We start from the raw sequence: 7,543 nt of genomic DNA, 5'->3' as shown, positions 1-7,543 counted from the left end.
GCAGTGGGGAGAGGCATTGTGTGTTAATACAAGGGAACCCTCCTCAGGGTAGCCTAGTGGTTAGAGCGTTGGACTAAAAACCGGAAGGTTGCAAGTTCAAACCCCAGTGCTGACAAATGTTGTTCTGCCCCTGAACAGGCAGTTAACCCACTGTTTCTAGGCCGTCATTGAAAATAATTGGTTCTTAACTGACTTGCCTAGTAAAATAAAGTGTCAATACTTACATTTCTTAGCAGTATTAACACATGTATAAGATTTACTTTTGTTTTCATGTAATTGTATTGCCTATTTCGAGTATTGTTACGTTGGTTGTTGTGACTATACACAAGTTGTAGTTAAGCCTCGAGCTGTTTTCACATTTTCCTTTGCCTTTCCCCATGATCTTTGTCTGTCTATATGCTGCCATCTGCTGGTACAGTTTAGACACAACAGAACACATTTATTGCTGTCACACTGAGGACATGGTGATGAATATCGAGTTTCTAACTGGAGAGAGTAGTAACTAATCAATGATTGAAAACTACATCAACAACTGTCTGATTTAGCAAAGACGCATTAGGTCAGGACTCTGGTCCTTATTGGACACGCCCAGTGGTGGAAAAAGTACTCTTGAGTAAATGTAAAGATACCTTAATAGAAAATGACTCAAGTAAAAGTGAAAATCACCCAGTAAAATACTACATGAGTAAAAGTCTAAAAAAGTATTTGGTTTTAAATATACTGAAGTACCAGTAACAAATGTAATTGCTATAATATACTTAAGTATCAAATGTAAAAGTATAAATAATAAAAAATTCACTATATTAAGCAAACCAGACGGCACAATTTTCATTTTTTATACATTTACGGAGAGCCAGGGGCAAACTCCAACACTCAGACATAATTTACAAACGAAGCATGTGTGTTTAGTGTGAATTGGTCTGTTCCTGTCCTGCTAAGCATTCAAAAGTACTTTGGGGTGTCATGGAAAATGTATGGAGTAAAAAGTATATTATTTTCTTTAGGAATATAGTGAAGTAAAAGTTGTCAAAAATATAAATAGTAAAGTACAGATACCCCAAACAACTACTTAAGTATCCAAAGACATGCTTATTTGTAGGTTCCTTATCCATAATGCAATAACAATAAGACATAACAAATGTTAAGAATACAAACATAAATTACATGGCTCAATAGAACAGAAAACATTTTATAGCAGCATAAGTGTAATTCAAGAAGGCACAATATTCTAGACTAATATTTACATTTTTATTGGAGAAGGTGGGGATGGGGGGCAGTGTATAAACTGAGCAGTATGACAAGAGTCTGGTAGCAGCAGTTGTGATGTGTGTGCATCATGAATGTATATCTGTGTATGTTTGTGTGGGTGTGTGCATGAGTGAGTGCATGTGTGCTAAGTGGAGGAGAATCAGAGCAGGTGGTCAGTCCAGTTCAATTGTTCAGCAGTCTGATGGCTTGTATATAGAAACTGTCTCTGAGCCTGTTGGTATCAGACCTCATGCCAGATGTTAAGGGAGGGACAGAACAGCTTGTGGCTGGGGTGTGTGGGGTCCTGGATGATGCTGCATGACTTCCTCTGTTTTGTGTAGATGTACTGGATAGGTGAGAGCACGGTCCCATGATGTACAGTACCTGGTCGTCTTCACCTCCCGCTGGAGGGCCTTGCGGTCGTAGACAGATCAATTCCCGTACCAGGCCGGGATGCAAACGGTCAGGACATTCTTGATGGTGCAGGGCTAGTATTTGGAGAGGACCCGGGGCGGCATTCTGTTGTGCCCTCTTGACAACAGGGGTGGTGGTGTTGGTCCATGACACGTCCTTGGTGATGGAGGCCTAGGAACTTAAAACTAGTGTTGGGTGGTCCTTTGCCTGGGGTGATGTAAGTTTAACAATCAGTCTTCCAGATAGATGACAGACACAGGAACCTTGGTATAAAACCCGTTAGCAATTGCAGACAGAGTTTCACATATAGAATACCTCAGTAGTCTATAGGTAAGATCTAGTAAAGATCGTAAAGATCAATAATATAGAGACTGATACGCTGGTCTCCCTGACCACCCCTGACCCTAATGGCCGGCTATCTAGGGAGTGCACGGGAAAGGGAGAATCTATCCGCACAAGCGGAACACCTAATTTAAGAGCGAGTCCGGGATCCATAATGTTCCCAGCTGCGCCTGAATCGACTAGCACCCTATGCTGGGAAGAGGGAAAAAATGTAAGAAAAAAAATCAAGACAAACATGTGACCAACAGGGGGTTCTGGGTGAGTTTGGTGCTGACTCACCTGGGGTGATCGAGAAGTGTTCCGCCTGCCATCTCGACTCCCAGACGGACCCCCCCAGCACCGATCGGCCGTGTGTCCTCTCCGACCACAGCTGGTGCAGGGGGAGCCTCCTCCTCCGGTACCCCTCGGCACAGCCCCTCCCAACGCCATCGGAACGGGAGCGGAGGTGCTGGGTGGTGGAACACACAGGACCCTCTCCGAACGCCCGCCCGCAGCCAGCACATTGTCCAGTCGGATGGACATGTCAATCTCGGCGCGGCGCGAAAATGGCAGGAAAACTCTGGGTAGTGCTCCTTCGCTGAGTCTGGGCCATTCCAGACTGCGTTCGCCCACTCCAGAGCACGACCCGTGAGGCAGGAGATGAGTACACTCACCCTCTCCGCTCCCGAGGGAGTGGGTCTGACGGTGGCCAGGTACAGTTCCAGCTGGAGTAAGAACCCCTGGCACCCTACCGCCGCTCCATCATAAACCCTCGGGAGTGTAAGACAGAGAGCGCTGGAGCCGGGGGATGGGGAGTCCTGAGCTGGGGGAGCCGAAGGTGGAGAGAGGAGACCACTTCTCTCCCATCGGTCCATTCTCTCCATCACCTGATTCCTAGCCGTTCCGATCCAATGGAGAACGGTGGTATGGTGTAGGACCCGTTCCTCCATCGATGGGAGAGGGTTGGCCGCTGCTCCTGCTGACTCCATTCGTTCTTGGTGCGGGATTCTGTAAGGTCCTGGGTGTCGTGAGGGTGAAATCAGGCGCAGGAAAGCAGAGTTCAATAAAGTCCTTTTTTAATGCACACACGGTGAACTACGGTCACCCCACTTACGGGGCCTCAGAGCAAATGCCCCAGACACAGGGAAACGAAAACAGTCTAGCACTAAATACACTAACATGTACATCTAATGCAAACACCAGGGTTACAATAATCAATCCCACACAAAGAACCAGGCGGGCCGGCTGACTAATAAAGCCTCACTAATTATAACCAACTCAAAACAGGTGTACTCAATAAACACATAAGGAGGGTGAGCAAAGAATCAGTGGCAGCTAGTAGGCTGGCGACGACGACCGCCGAGCGCCACCCGAACGGGAAGGGGAGCCACCTTCGGTCGGAGTCGTGAGGCGTTTTACCTGTCAGGTCAACCACTGTTTCCTGGGGGGAATTTGAATTGTGAAATGTGACTTTACAAACTACAAACCATTCTTGAACGTGAAATGTTATAAAACAGCTTTAAAAAGATGAACCAACTCTTGTTTCCTATAATCAGTACTAAGCACTGCCAAATAGATGTCCGAGTATTGAATTTAAATTTAGAAGCAATAGGGCCAAAATGTTTATTTCTTTAGAGTCTAAGACAATGGGTGGGGGTTTTAAGGTGGTGATACTATGGATCATTTAGCTATTTGTTTTAGACTTTTAGGACCCCTTTAGGTTGCCCAAATAAATGATAAAATATTGATTTTCGCTGCTAAAGCCCATAGAAATGCATTGAATAATACATTCATAAATGGCAAAAAGGACAGTCCAAAAATAAATGATACAAATCAAGGTTTTGAAGTGTCTGTCCTAAAACTACGAGATATTAAAAATCTCAGAAAATAAATATATGCACAGATTGAACCTCTTTTCTGTGTAGGCACAAAACAACCTTCATACTGTACTTCTATTTGTTTGTTTTTTAAACCGGTACCGGTTACCTTTAGATGAGTCCCGTGACACTTATGGTGTTACAGCGCAAAACGGAGAGCACCATCGTGTTCTCCCCTTTCCACAGTGGGGTCCCAATAGTTTGTAGCCCAAACAGTTGGGACTCTACCAAACAGAAGTTGGCATATTAATGGTAGCGACTTCAGATGAGTCTCCTGCCACTTGTGTGGGTCGTAGAGGAAAACAAGTCTCATCTCTCAATAGAGTGGTGATAGTACCTTTGTGAGAAGACGGATGTTTGGCATGTCTCATGGTCTGACAAACACAGCTCCAGCTCTGCCACTTCTCACCGCAGGTGCGGAAGTGCTACATTGGCAGAAGCGATGGATTGAGAAGCATTCAGGTGCGGAAGTGCTACATTGGCAGAAACGATGGATTGAGAAGCATTCAGGTGCGGAAGTGCTACATTGGCAGAAGCGATGGATTGAGAAGCATTCAGGTGCGGAAGTGCTACATTGGCAGAAATGATGGATTGAGAAGCATTCAGGTGCAGAAGTGCTACATTGGCAGAAACAATGGATTGAGAAGCATTCAGGTGCAGAAGTGGTACATTGGCAGAAACGATGGATTGAGAAGCATTCAGGTGCAGAAGTGCTACATTGGCAGAAACAATGGATTGAGAAGCATTCAGGTGCAGAAGTGCTACATTGGCAGAAACGATGGATTGAGAAGCATTCAGGTGCAGAAGTGCTACATTGGCAGAAACGATGGATTGAGAAGCATTCAATGCAAAAAATGTATCTAGCTTGAACTGATGGATTTTGATGTTTTTTATTATTATGTTACCTAGATGGATACACCGGTGCACCAATCGACACTAGGGGGATATTATACGGCCAAGTACCAAGAGACGATGAGTATCAACATGTTATAATTTCTTACTGTCATCATTATAAGTGATATATTCCCATGCTGGGCTCCCAGAGGGCACAGCGGTCTAAGGCACTGCATCTCGGTGTAAGAGGCATCACTACAGTCCCTGGTTCGATTCCAAGCTGTATCCCATTCGGCCGTGATTGAGAGTCCCATAGAGCGGCGCACAATGGGCTCAGCGTTGTCCGGGTTTGGCCGGTGTAGGCCATGATTTTAAATAAAATGTTGTTCTTAACTGACTTTCCTAGTTAAATAAAGGTTAAATAAAAAAGTACAACTACAATGGTCAAATGTCACTATTTTGACATATTCTAATGCATTACTCCTAGACCAGTATCATGCGTTACAATTGCACATGTTCTATTTAGTTAGTTGTGTACTTAGCCACATCTTGAGATCTGTGTGAAAACCTGTGAGAGGCTCCAGCGACGGTCTCCATCCTGCCCTGTCTCTCTTCGAAAGCCAAGTTAATAAACAGAACACTGACCATTTCGAATCCCACCGTACCTTCTCCGCTGTGCAATCTGGTTTCTGAGCTGGTCACGGGTGCACCTCAGCCACGCTCAAGGTACTAAACGATATCATAACCGCCATCAATAAAAGATTGTACTGTGCAGCCGTCTTCATTGACCTGGCCAAGGCTTTCGACTCTGTCAATCATCGTATTCTTATCGGCAAACTCAACAGCCTTGGTTTCTCAAATGACTGCCTTGCCTGGTTCACTAATTACTAAACAGAGTTTAGTGTGTCAAATTGTAGGGCCTGTTGTCAGGACCTCTGGCAGTCACTATGGGAGTACCACAGGGTTCAATTCTCGGGCCGACTCTTTTCTCTGTATAAATCAACGATGTCGCTCTTGCTGCGGGTGACTCCCTGATCCACCTGTATGCAGAAGACACCATTCTGTATACATCTGGCCCTTCTTTGGACACTGTGTTAACAAACCTCCAAACGAGCTTCAATGCCATACAACACTCCTTCCGTGGCCTCCAACTGCTCTGAAACGCTAGTAAAACTAAATGCATGCTTTTCAACCGTTCACTGCCCGCAACCGCCCAACTAGCATTATTACTCTGGATGGTTCTGACTACTCTGTACGGTTCTGACACCTAGGTGTCTGGCTAGACTGCAACAAAGCTTAATTCACTCACGCCGCCTAGTAAAACTGACTATCCTACCGATCCTTGACTTCGGCGATGTCATTTTCAAAATAGCCTCCAACACTCTACGCAGCAAACTGGATGCAGTTTATCACAGTGCCATCCGTTTTGTCACCAAAGCCCAATATACCACCCACCACTGCGACCTGTAGCCTCTAATCGGCTGGCCCTCACCACATATTCGTCGCCAGACCCAGTGGCTCCAGGTCATATATAAGTCTTTGCTAGGTTAAGCTCCGCCTTATCTCAGCTCACTGGTCACGATAACAACACCCACCCGTAGCACACGCTCCAGCAGGTATATCTCACTGGTCATCCCCAAAGCCAACACCTACTTTGGCTGCCTTTCCTTCCAGTTCTCTGCTGCCAATGACTGGAATGTATTGCAAAAATAACTGAAGCTGGAGACTTATATTTCCCTCACTAACTTTAAACATCAGCTATCCGAGCAGCTAACCGATCGCTGCAGCCGTACATAGCCCATCTGTAAAAGCACACTAGTATTGCACACCAGTATTTCTACTTGCACATAATCTGCACATCTATCACTCCAGTGTTATTTGCTAAATTGTAATTACTTGCTACTATGGCCTATTTATTGCCTACCTCCTCACACCATTTGCACACACTGTATATAGACTTTCTTTTTTTTCTATTGTGTTATTGACTGTACGCTTGTTTATTCCATGTGTAACTCTGTGTTGTTGTTTGTGTCGCACTGCTTTGCTTTATCTTGGCCCGGTTGAGGTTGTAAATGAGAACTTGTACCTGGTTAAATAAAGGTGAAATAAAAAATAAAATGTATAAATAAATATTTCATAGCTCTAAAACACACCTGTGTGTGGAGACAAAAATCTCCCATCTGACAAGAGAAACCGATACTGACATTCAAAATGGTTCCCACCCACATCCTCCCTGCCTGACACGCAGCCTGCAGAATAGATTGGAATGGGTATGTATGTATGTATGTATGTATGTATGTATGTATGTATGTGTGTGTGTGAATAGATTGGAGTCTGTCTGTCTGTCTGTCTGTCTGTCTGTCTGTCTGTCTGTCTGTCTGTCTGTCTGTCTGTCTGTCTGTCCGCCTGTCCGTCTGTCACTGACCTTAACGTCATAACAATAGGAAAGTCCACCCCAGAGCCAGAAGTTCACGTCAACTAAGTTCATGAAGTCACTGCAGTGTCTAGCTTGTTGGACTACTTTATGGAGCAGAAAAATGCTTGGCACTGCTTTTAGGGGGAATATTTTTAATTCATGGCACAAAAAAAGTACTTTTGTCATTGTTACAAAGTTCAACAAAGGAAGAGCAACAATGCTTTTAATACTGAAAACTTACATGAAAGTGAAGACATCAATTATTTATCTCTATTCCATTAAATATTCAAGTGTGGTGAGACACACATAGACACCATTCCTTAAACATGAGGATATAAAACACAGTACATTCCACACACACACACACACACACACACACACACACACACACACACACACACACACACACACACACACACACACACACACACAC

The sequence above is a fragment of the Oncorhynchus mykiss genome, chromosome 3 (assembly GCF_013265735.2).
Source record: "Oncorhynchus mykiss isolate Arlee chromosome 3, USDA_OmykA_1.1, whole genome shotgun sequence".
Classification (NCBI taxonomy): domain Eukaryota; kingdom Metazoa; phylum Chordata; class Actinopteri; order Salmoniformes; family Salmonidae; genus Oncorhynchus; species Oncorhynchus mykiss.
The sequence above is the reverse complement of the archived record's forward strand: the minus strand, read 5'-3'. Positions refer to the sequence as shown.